This window comes from Oenanthe melanoleuca, chromosome 12 (genome assembly GCF_029582105.1).
Source record: "Oenanthe melanoleuca isolate GR-GAL-2019-014 chromosome 12, OMel1.0, whole genome shotgun sequence".
In the NCBI taxonomy this organism is placed as follows: Eukaryota; Metazoa; Chordata; class Aves; order Passeriformes; family Muscicapidae; genus Oenanthe; species Oenanthe melanoleuca.
In genome coordinates this window covers 17,880,799-17,893,278 of record NC_079346.1, presented here as the reverse complement: position 1 = coordinate 17,893,278, position 12,480 = coordinate 17,880,799, and the positions used below count along the sequence as shown (strand labels likewise).

General features: G+C 45.1%; 1 protein-coding gene across 1 annotated transcript in view; it reads right to left on the bottom strand.

Annotated features, from left to right (window-relative positions):
* SYN2 (synapsin II) overlaps nucleotides 1-12,480 on the bottom strand; it is a 160,825-nt gene that overhangs the window by 103,032 nt on the left and 45,313 nt on the right. The window lies entirely within an intron of this gene.

Sequence of the window (12,480 nt, the reverse complement as noted above, 5' to 3'; positions counted from 1 at the left end):
CCTTGCACAAAGATAAATTTGTTGCACAATTCAACACCTGAACACCACAGAACATCACCTCAGGTGTTAAAGAAGAGCAGCTTTGTCCATTCCCAGCACTAACAAAATGCTATTGTATTACATGAAATCTACCTCACCAATGAAACCAATATCAATACTTGTATTAATAATTTATTTCCACCGTGGTTCAGAAGAATTCCACCACTGGTTTCAATAGTGGATGAACAAAATTTCTTAATAATCAGATGAAAACACTGCCTTGGGCAGCATTGCATAAGGAATAAGGATATTTCTTAAGGATATTTCTTAAGGATATGGATAATGGATGGTAGAAGTGTTTATACTGAAATCACACACTAAAACATTGCCCAACCATTAATTCTGTATAAACATGCAATTGGGAAGAAAAAAACAAGCAAGAAAGCATTTGGGTTTTTTGCTTGTTTGCTTGGGTGTTTTTTTTGTTTTTGCTTTTGTTTATTTGCTATATTCTTGCAATAAATACACAAGAAAGATGAAGTTTAAAGTCCATTGTTCTGTTCTAGGAGTTGCACACTCAGCTTAGTGTTACCAAATATTTTTGCCAACACTAAAAGTAGAAGTTAAATATAAACTTAATTTAGAGAAATATCACTTGTTTATCTTTCCAAATTAGTTTTGGAATTCTATAAGAGGGATGTGGGCCCCACCCCTAGAAAGGTTTGGGGGTTCTGGACATGTTTGATGGGAAAACCCAGTCAGGGATGGGCCTCAGGAGGAAAGCACCCAGCTCACATCAACAGACAGCTTCAATGCCTCTCTGAAAAACTAAGCAAAAAATACTTCAATTCTGGTCCCCATGAATTTATCAGCACTGCTCTGGTTGAATTCTGCTGGGAACAGGGTGAGCAACTGGGTTTTATCTCTGATGCAGTAACAGGTGAGGTAAATGCACTGCTGGACATCACATGACACATTTAATTTAAATACAATTATCTTGGCTGCCTTATAGCAAATCTGTCTCTTGCACACTGGAAAATAAGTTTAGATACTCAGTTTCTTCAAATTGAAATGGTAACTTGGCCACCCAGAGATTAAACCTCCCCCAAAAGCTGCCCCAACAAATATCAGAAGCTGGCACTTCTTTGAGAGAAGAAATGGGATTGGGAAACCACAGAGAGCCCAGGACAGACCCTTCTGCTCCTTACTCCAAGTTCACTGCATGTGTGTGTTAGTGAGATAACCAAAATACTCATTAGCTGGTAATTAGTGAGATGCTCTTACTCTAAATTCGGTCTTCCCACTGAAACATGAGGCAATCCCCAAGGAGCAAAACTCTGGCATGATTCACATTTCAACAAATGACTTCAGCTTTGAAAATAAACAGGAGCAGTAAGGACTGAAGTTAAGCAATCTGAGGCTTGAAAACAAACCTGACATTCAATCATTTAAAAGGAATCAATTTCATAGCAGCTCTAGCCAAAAACTTTTATAAAAATGTATAATATTCCACAATATCCTCCAAATGTTGAGCCACAAACTGTGAGAATTTATCTTGGTGTCTGCTGAAACTTTAATGACTTGAGCATTTCAGAACAAAATCTAAGAGTTACTTAGCATGTGTTTGTTGTGCAACAGAACCCACTTTTCATTTTATTTACTCCACCTAGGAAATTCAGCCTGCCCTGCTAGAATTATTCCCCATTTTCCACAAAAGAAAGAGACAATCCTATCATAAAGACATTCATTAGAAACTCATTTATTTATTTTTTTTAGAGAGGATTGTAATCATTTGGTGTTATTGATTTGCAGGATTCCACTCAATTGAAGTTTAAAATTCCTGTTAAGCCTCATTACTCTTGGCACAGAGGGTGGAATGGTTGTGACCAAAACTCTCAGAGTTTTCCAGGGGCCCTGAGGAGTGTGAGGGGAGCATGAGTGAAATTAAAAACAAACATGCCCAAATCAGGTAACATTTGTCTGCTGCTGCTGATGATTTTTTGCATTGTAGGTAAAGAGGAAAGGAAATAAATCATCCACCTGGAGCTGCAGCACTGCTCCCCAAAGCCCACAGAGAGAGCAGAGCTGAGGAAGGGATGCTGCCACTGAATCACTGCCACGGCCTCTTACAGTCAGAGTCTGCTCAAAACACCTGAAATGTTGATGCATTTCTGGTTCACAATTCATATTTAAAGTTAAACCACCAGAGAATATGCAGTTGCCATAGAGGCAGCCTGACATGAGCCCCACTGCCTGAACTTTGGTGAGGACAAGAATGAAGCAGAGTCACTAAAGGTGTTCCAAATATAGAGAAAAATGTGATTTATTTCCCTATTCAGCTACACAGCATTTACCTACAGTTCCACAGTATCTGACTTTGCCATGCTGGTTTAATATGTTATATGTAAATATACATATATACATATATGTCTCTGTGTGTGTGTGGTTTTTTTTATATTCACAGAGAATATTCCCAAATAACTGGTTCACTGGAATTATCAGTGAACTGCATGTAAAGATGCAAATGGCACAGACCCAGCCAGAATCCCATGGACTTAAAAATGTCTCAGTGGCAGACCAGAAAAAGCTGAAGAGAAACCCAGTCTTGTCTTCAAGTTAAGATTTCAAATTCAAGTTTAAATGGGATTTGAAATATTTTTTTCTTTAATTCAATTATAAAAGAGTTTTGTAAATACAAGAAGACCATAAGGTGCTGTTAACAAAAACAAGTGTGTGATGAGATCTGCACAGAATTTTCATTTTATGTGAATTAAACCACAACCCACAGGGACCAGGGGGCATTTCTCTGTCAACATCCAAGTGCTCTAAAGCTGACAGTACCAACATTTGCTGTGCTGCCAAGCTCATCATTTGGATAACTCATCTCTGATGAGGTTATCATGCTTATATAGAAATTATCCAGAATACTGTAAACACAGTGATTTAAGACTTTATTTTATTTACTTGTTCCACATTTCTGCAAAAACAGATTGACTGATGCACTTCTTCACTCTCAGCCCAGCATTTTGAAAGGGGAAGATAAACTGCTCATAAAGAATAATTTTGAAAGAAGTGCTTCTGCCAACATGTCCGAGGTTTGTGGTGTCTCTGTACCTGAAATCACAGCATCAAGTATTTCTGTGCCAGAGCTGCCAGTCATGACAGATGCAAAGAGGATTTTACTGGCAACAAAGGCAAGAATTCCTGTCCTGGTGCATCTCAGCCCTCCCAGCTGGGCTGACCCTCCACTCTCACAGGAATTCTGGCAGGATTTCTTCCCCACTGAGCCCATTTCATAGAGGACCTAGGGCACAGCCACCCCCAGGAGAACACTGCAGGAATCACTGCTCCTCTTCTGCAAGATTTCCTGCCCTCTCTTCTGCAGCTTGGAGCAAAGAACTTAAAAACTTGCTTAAAACCCTCATCCTCTTCCCCACTCCCTTCACCAGGAATGGCCAAACTCCTGAAAAACCACAGAGAACACTTCTCAGTGGAGGATTTCCCTGCACAAAGAGATTCAGCTCTAAAAACTTATTTAAAAACAACCCACAGGCTAGCTAGAGATAAAGAGCACAATTTTTGAGAGCAGCAATTACTCCATCTCCCTGTCTGGGCTGCACTAGAAAGGTGGGGGTTTTGTCACAACAAATTTATGTGTGGCACCTTCAGAGGCTTCCACAACCTCCAACTCAATCCCTTTTTTTATTCTCCTAATTTATTGCCAGCCCTTTCTCTTTTAACAAGCTCTCCCATCCCTTGGCATGTATCAGATCCCCTCTGCTCTGACCATTTAAACCCAACAGAGCCATTTTGTTCTTCCCAGCCCAAGAAGCATCTTTGGTGCTTTAATTTGGAGGGTGTCTGTCCCTCTGCTCTGTGCCTGAGCAGTGTTTCCACTGGGGATGTGATGCAGAGGGAAGTGCCTCCTACTCCTGAATGTCTCTGTTGAAAAGAAATTTTCTGGATCTTTTAAACAGCATGCTCCACTGAAAATGCCTCATTTTCTGCCCACTCAAGGTGAAACAAGTCCTCTCTCATGCCCAAACACCAGTCTGCCTTGCTGGTAATGTCTCAAAATCCTCCACCCCCCATTATGTAATATTTACCATCAGCCCATTACTCCTCTGCAAGATTTATGGTCACAATGTCACTTCTGTGAGCTCCTTTTTCTGCAAATTGGATGAGAAACCAGAGTATTTTTAAATGTTCATTCCCTCCTCAGCAGAAGACCCAAAAGGTGATGCAACATTTTCTAACCCTTCCCAAATCTGCTAGACTCATTAGCACTGCTACACTTTCCCAGGGTTGGGGTCATAAAAATATTTTGTACTCATGAGATGAACAGAAAGTTCCAAGTTTTCTACAGGAAAACATGGCCAGAATTACGAAATATTGCTGCTCTGAATCCAGCTTTTATTGGTGCTTGCTGCTCAAACTGCATCTTCTGCAGCAGCCACCCTGAATTCCTTATCTCTGTGACAGCATCCAAGATAAAGTGTCTAATTTTGGCACTTCCCTGCCAACTAAATAGTCCATTCTTTCTGTTTCATCTGCTGATGACCAAGATAAAGGAGTACAAGCAGTAATTGAGCAATCCTGTCCAGAAAGGAAGGCACATCATCTTGAATAAGTGGCAAAAATGTCCCACAGTGCAGCCCCTGGTGAATAGTTTGTGACAGAAAGAAACCCAAACCAGCTAGAAGGATAATCAAAAGGTGTGTTAGTTTATTTTTTCTTGTTGAGGTAAAGGAAACAAAGAGAAGCCAAGGACTTTACACTGCCAGGAGGTCATTTCTGGCAACATCAGCATGGGGAGAAAGACCCCCTGAGACTGAATCCAATCCATTTCTTCATCAGAAATGCTTCTGCCTTTTAAGTTTTCTATTTATACTGAGTTCTCCAAGGTGTTTCAGACATCTCTAAGGAAGCTGTGTGACTCTGTGTTACCTCATATGTAACATGTTGGATTATGACATTGAATTCTCACCTTTGAGGATCCTGAATTTAATGCAGGAACTGCATCTTAAAAACCTCTCTGAGGTTCTGAATGAACCACTCAAAGGGAGGAAAGAAAGAGGGGGAAGATGCAAGTCATGCACTCCCACTAACATCACATCACAGGAACACTTGAAGCCCCACTTGAACAAAAAGCCAAAAAAAAATCTGTATAAAACAGCATTTGATGTTTCAATTTCTTTTTCCCTGCAGCTGAAACTTATGTTTTTGTATTTATGCTCAAGACAACCACGTGCTGCCCTGGGTTTTTATTGAGTGGATCAATCAGAAAACCTCATCTTGGTTTAGCACCTGGAAGGAAAGGAGTTTGTGGCTTTTGCTGCCCTCTCCTGTAGGAAGAAATGCAGATGAGGTTGGCTAAAATCAGGTTTCCAATCACTGATAAAAGATCCATGATCAAATTCTGGAGTTCCTGGCTGGAGGGACCTGCCAGGGTGTCCCAGGGAGGAGGTGGATGGAAATATTGGGAATATTTCAGTGCCTGCCTGTGCTCAGGGATGGGTGAGAGGCACCCAAGGCACAAACCCAACTTGTGAATGGCTTAAATCTACCAGGAAAAGCAGATTGCCAGAACAGCCAGAGCACTCCTGCAACTCACAAGGAAATTCATCAGTGACACCTGATGGATTAAATTCCTGCTAATTGCTGATGCTTTCTATGGTCCTCTGCTATTTGCAAGTGAATTAATGGATGTGTTCAAGGTGGGCTTTTTTCTCACACTCACAGTTTCCATTGGTTTCATTGCAGTCTCTTCTGACTCCAAATGTGGATCTGAAAACTTCCAGTGCAGTTTTCCCTCCTCGGGGGAAGGAGAATTTCATGCACTGTGCTCAGCAGAAAACAAAAAGAATTTATCAGTTATTACAGAAGAATGAGCCTCAGAAACATTTTCAGAGGAAGGTCCAGAATGCTGCCACAAAAAACTCAATTACTCCAAGATACTCAAGTTCCAATAGCAGTGGGAATTACATTGTACAGATCATTCTCTGTGCAAATGGATGCCAAGAAAATAGAAAATGCTTTTGCTGGTATCACCTTCTCATGGTTTTTAAGCTTCCCAAGTGTGTTAGAAAACTAAACTCACCACCTTGTACTTTAATATTACACCTTGAAATACAACCACATCATTTTGTCTCTACTTCAAATACCCATGCTTGGTTTATTGATTTCAATGTTCTCTAAAAAGCCAAATAACCAAGAGCCTGCGTTTTGAGGTTTTTTCATCTTCTCACTACAGATCAGGGAGCAACAGAATTTTCCAGTACTGCTGGTTAGTGAGCTGTGTTTTCCACAACAATAAACTGGCACCACAAGAAATGCTCCAGACATAGGTGAGCCTGACCTCGGGAATGTGGATTTTAGGAATTCCTGCACAGAAACAGCCCACAGAGCTCCAAGGCAGGTAAATCTGCTGGGATCTGCAACAGAGCAGAGCCCAGGCTGAGGATGCTGTGACAAAGGGGAAGGCACCAGAGATGAGCAAGGATTTGCTGACAGGGGTGTCTGACAGGCAGCTGTGCAAACACTTTATCTGCTCGTGGTGCATCTAATTAGGAGCTGAATTAAAGCCAAAAAATCTCTGTCAGAGAGAGGCACGCTCGTTTTGGTGTAACTATGAATAGAATAATAGAAAATCCCACCCTGGCCCACGCCCTCCTCATCATCTGTAAAAGAGCAGAGCCAAGGTTTTAGTGCTTGATGAGCACTGGAGCCAGCCAAGCTCCACTCTGTCCCAAGTGTTTGGTGCAGGACTGCTCCAGCCAGGTCTGCACCACTCAGCTCTGCAGAGCAGGAACGTGGAGCACCACAGGTTTGGGATTTGGGAATGCAGCAGCGTCCCCAGGGCTCGTGCTGCCCTCCCAGCTGTGAGGAGCAGAGGCTGTGCTGAGCACAGGGTGGGATCCCAGCAAATCTGGCTTCCCTGCCCTCTTTTGTTCCTTTTTTGCACAGCAAAGTGCTGTCAGACCTGAGATTTGCTGCTGAAACATGGCAGTGTAACAGGCATGAGGCAACTGAGATGCAAACAAGCTTTCCCTTCTGACACACAGCCCCATGCAGCCATAGCTGCAATAATTACACAATTGAGGGAATCATACAGGATTAATTCCCCCCATGCCTATAGGGGTGAGAACAGGACCTTTCTGTCTTCTTCTTTGCAACAACAGCAAAGCCAGTTCCAAAATCTCAGAGGTTGAGTAGGGCTGATCTCTGCCTGCTCATTCCCTGGGTGAATTTCACACAGCCCTGAGCCCAGGGTGCCCAGGACATGAACTGGAATGAACTGGACACACCAGCCCAAATCATCCTGTGGGATTCACTCAGGGTGCCCAGGAGAGGAACTGGACCCAGCTCATCCCGTGGGATTCACCCAGATTTCTCAGGATGAACTGGTCCTCCAGGAGATAAACTGGACCCAAGTCACCCTGTGGGATGCACCCACGGTCCCCAGGATGATCTGGGTGCCCCCAGCTCACATATCCATGGTCCCCAGGATGATCTGATCCCCCAGCTCACACACCCACGGTCCCCAGGATGATCTGATCTCCCCCAGCTCACACACCCACGGTCCCCAGGATGATCTGGGTGCCCCCAGCTCACACACCCACAGTCCCAGGATGATCTGATCCCCCAGCTCACACACCCACAGTCCCAGGATGATCTGATCCCCCCCAGCTCACACACCCACAGACCCCAGGATGATCTGGGTGCCCCCAGATCACACACCCACGGTTCCCAGGATGATCTGATCCCCCCCAGCTCACACACCCACAGTCCCCAGGATGATCTGGGTGCCCCCAGATCACACACCCACGGTTCCCAGGATGATCTGATCCCCCCCAGATCACACACCCACGGTCCCCAGGATGATCTGGGTGCCCCCAGCTCACACATCCACGGTCCCCAGGATGATCTGATCCCCCAGCTCACACACCCACAGTCCCAGGATGTTGAATGGATCCCCCAGATCACACACCCACGGTCCCCAGGATGATCTGATCCCCCAGCTCACACACCCACGGTCCCCAGGATGATCTGATCCCCCCCAGCTCACACACCCACAGTCCCAGGATGATCTGGGTGCCCCCAGCTCACACACCCACAGTCCCAGGATGATCTGATCCCCCCCCAGCTCACACACCCACAGTCCCAGGATGATCTGATCCCCCCCAGATCACACACCCACAGTCCCCAGGATGATCTGATCCCCCAGCTCACACACCCACGGTCCCCAGGATGATCTGGGTGCCCCCAGCTCACACATCCACGGTCCCCAGGATGATCTGATCCCCCAGCTCACACACCCACAGTCCCAGGATGTTGAATGGATCCCCCAGATCACACACCCACGGTCCCCAGGATGATCTGGGTGCCCCCAGCTCACACACCCATGGTCCCCAGGATGATCTGATCCCCCCCCAGATCACACACCCACAGTCCCAGGATGATCTGATCCCCCCCAGATCACACACCCACAGTCCCAGGATGATCTGGGTGCCCCCAGCTCACACACCCACAGTCCCCAGGATGATCTGATCCCCCCCAGCTCACACACCCACAGTCCCCAGGATGATCTGATCCCCCCCAGCTCACACACCCACAGTCCCCAGGATGATCTGGGTGCCCCCAGCTCACACACCCACAGTCCCCAGGATGATCTGATCCCCCCCCAGATCACACACCCACAGTCCCAGGATGATCTGATCCCCCCCAGATCACACACCCACAGTCCCCAGGATGATCTGGGTGCCCCAGCTCACACACCCACGGTCCCCAGGATGATCTGATCCCCCCCAGATCACACACCCATGGTCCCCAGGATGATCTGATCCCCCAGCTCACACACCCAGGATGATCTGGGGGTGGGAATGCCTTTCCCCGGTTATGTCAGAGCCCAGTGTGCAGTTGGTTCCTGATAAATATTTTCACTTGTGAATTTACGGCTCCGGGCAAGGGCGATGCTCCCGGGGAGTGAACAAAGCCAGCACTCAGAGGGAGAATGTGTTCGTGATTGTTCCACAGTGGTGCTGCTGGGACACAAAGCCAGGATGTGGTGAAAAGCCCTTGGAGCTGGTGGCACAGGGTGTCCATCCTGCAGGTTTAGGAAGGGAAGCTCAGCCTGCTCTGCAGCTGCATCCACACAAATCGCTCTGCAGCTCTAGCAGAGATTGCTCCAGCAGCTCTCCCATCAAAATCCCTCACCATGGCACTCTGCCAGTGCCTTCCCAAATCCTTCTCTTTTCCATTTGGGAGCAGGGGAGAAACTGGAGCACACAAAATGAGCAAGTAATGCCTAAGATCCTAAGAGCACAATCAGAAGAAAATTCACCGGGGTTTGCAGACAGGGCTATTAATTTTTTTTTAAAAGCAAGTCTGTGAATCTTCCTGACTTCTTTTGAAATCAGGATTTTCTATCTTTTCTCCTCTTCTCCTCTTTCACTTTAGAGGTTCTTTCTTACCCCCAGTAGTTTTTGACTTTCTGAACCAACCCCTATTTTCCATGGAAACCAGAACACACCTGGTGAGCACTGTATTCATTAACTTCACTGCAAGCTCCTGCAGCCTGAGCTTCTCCATTCTCATTAATTACTTATCCTCTTCCATTGCCCAGCAGCTAATTAAAGAAAAAAAATGGCACTGTTGAGTTACAGACAGAATCTGAAGTATTGTTATGTTGTGTTCTGAGGCTATTTTTAAGATTTCTTGTTAGTGGATGTCATTTTTTGGATAACCCAGCCATAACATGCACTAAGAGTGTGAAGCAAAAAGGGGTAGGCTCCTTTATGAAGATTTAAAGGGAAACCAAGGCAAATCTTAGAGACTTTTAATAAAGTTTTTTGTATTTATGGGCATTTCTCCTAAATGCATTTCACATTCTCTCAGCTCAACCAGGATGCTCAAGACAAAAATCCAACATTTCTTGCCATGGGTTTGTATCTCCAACCATTTCAGACTCCAGTGGGGTGCTGGGGCCGCCTGTTTTCCAGGAAAGGGAAGCAGAGCGAGCCAAGATCCATTTCTGCAGTGTGAGTTTGAGGGAATCCGGGATGCCTGGAGTGAATCTGAGCTCCTGCCCCATTCCCATTTCCTCACCTACATCCAATCCAGCACTGCCACCTGCCGGGAGCTGCAGCAGCACTGCAGAAACACCAGCTTTGCAGTGCTCTCACCAATTTGTCAACCCAATTACTAACTAAGAAGTAACGGTGGTTTAATTTTAAACCCAAATATTAATGGCTGTAAATAAAATCGGAGCCACCAAAGGTAATTTGAGCATAATTTCCATCTATTCACCACTGCTGCCTATTGAGCTCTAACAATGATTGTGCAGGATTTCAGAGGGAAAGGAAGGAGCTGAGGTGTTTTCTCAGCTGGACCTCAAACCAGAATTAAGCAAATTAATTTATCACAATCCAAGCTGCAATGAGCCTTCCCCAAAACACGAGTACAGACAATAATCAAAATCCATCTCTGCCTTTTGCTTTCACATTTTACCTCTATTTGAGAGACTGAAAAATTCCAAAATATATGAAAAACCCCATCCATTAATAATTATTTAATAAAATAGCATTAACTAGATTAGATTCCCTAAAGTTTTCTTTCTTCCATCAGAGTAAATCTCACTTTTAAAGCTATGCCAGGTGTGGAGAGTCTGTCCCCCATTATTGAAGTGTGTCCCTGCTCTGGCTGGGACACAGCTCCTGGAAAAACTCCACTTTGGACAGGGAGGGGTGAAGGGAAAGCAAAGAGGAGCCTTGTGCTCAGAAATGAACACAAGACAGGTCTAGATGCCAAAAACTGAGGCAAAGAAAATGGGGGAATCCTTAGCACCAGTTTATGATGATTTTTTTGCATCACTCATAAAAATAAATAAAAGAAAATAAGAGGAAACATGGTCACTTTTAGTCCAGTCTGTCATTAGGTATCTACACAGGCAATAAAAAATTCAGCAAAATTACCCAGTTTTCATCATTTGTAAGAGACTAAATCTTGATTTAGCCCTCAGTGACAGCCAGGACAGCAGGGGACAGTGACACATTGACGGCTCCTCTCCATCTTCCCTTCCTAACTTTCCCCAAATTAGCCCAGCACACATCCCCTGTGGCAGGATAATGCATCTAAACCAGTTCAGAACTCCCATTTCCAGCACCTGTGCCCAGGAAGGGGCAGATTCAGGTGAGCTGTGTTATTTCCAGAGGAGCATCACTGCTCATCCAGACACAGCTCCCAGCTGGAAAAGCACCTCAGAAACACTCCCAGCCACAAACTGGGCTGTTTGCTGCTGGAGAAGAAGATAATTGGGAGGGTTTTGTTGGGGAAGATGAAACTGAGGAATCTTGCAAATATGAATGCTCAGATTCTGGGAATTGTTGGGGAAGGTAAAACAGGAAAGCCCTTGTTACTGAATTACCATAAACACAATAGGATGGCTGGATGAAGCTAACCCACTCTTAATTAAACAATGCTTTTGGCCAGAGGGCAAAGCCAAAAGACACAAAAGACTGACCCGAACCCAAAGATTAGATCTTAGAGTTTAGAATGTCACATGCTATGCTAATGTAACATTTCCTATAGGCTGTATGTAAATGCTATAGAATTAGTATTTTGTATTAAATTGTTTCTTAGGGATTAGAATATTCATGATGGAAGTGGATTTATTGTGTTACAAAGGGGAAGTCACTCTCTCCTCTTCTCTTCTCTCTTTCTCTTCCTATCTTTACTCCTTGCTCTTCTTCTCCCACTTCTGCTCTCCTTTCCCTCTCCCTTTACCCCAATATCCTTTTAACCCATTTCTCCTCTCCTCTTCTTCCTCTCTTTTCTTTTCCTCTTCTCTTCCCCTCTTTACCTTCTTTACTCTCTCTCTATACCCTCCTTCTTCTCTCTTTCTTTCCCCCCTTTTATCTCTTTAATCTGCATGTGGCTGTGCCGGGCAGCTCCTAGCTGACTCTCTTATAATAAACTGCAACTGTAGCTTTTAGCATTTACAGAGCGTCTGAGTCTTGTTCCTCGTGTCCACCCTGATACAAAGAGTCCAGGAGTCTCTCGCAGGGTTTGATGCTGACCTTTCTCTCAAAGATGTTTTTAATGACACCTGACTGGAGCCCCAGGAGGGCAGAGCAGAAGGAAAGGGAATTACTGTGTCAGATCAGCACCACACCAACCCCACCCCAGGCAGCCAGCAGGGCTGGGAACACCCAAAATCTGCATCCCAAGGGCTGAGCTGGCACTGGGAGGCAGGCACAGCCTCACAGCCAAGGAAGGGAAGGATTCATGCATCTTTCTGAGTTACAGCTTTTTGAAAACATTCTCCAAAGGCAGCAGGTCAAGGCTGCACAATTTCATCCTTTGCATACTTGTGTGAACCCCCATATTTTGAGCCTCTTTCCTGACTGACAGCTTGAGGCAAGCAGGTTTTTAAGGGCTCAATTCCAGCCCACAGTGCTGTGATACTTTGATTATTCTGCAGTTCCAGTATCAGACGTGCTG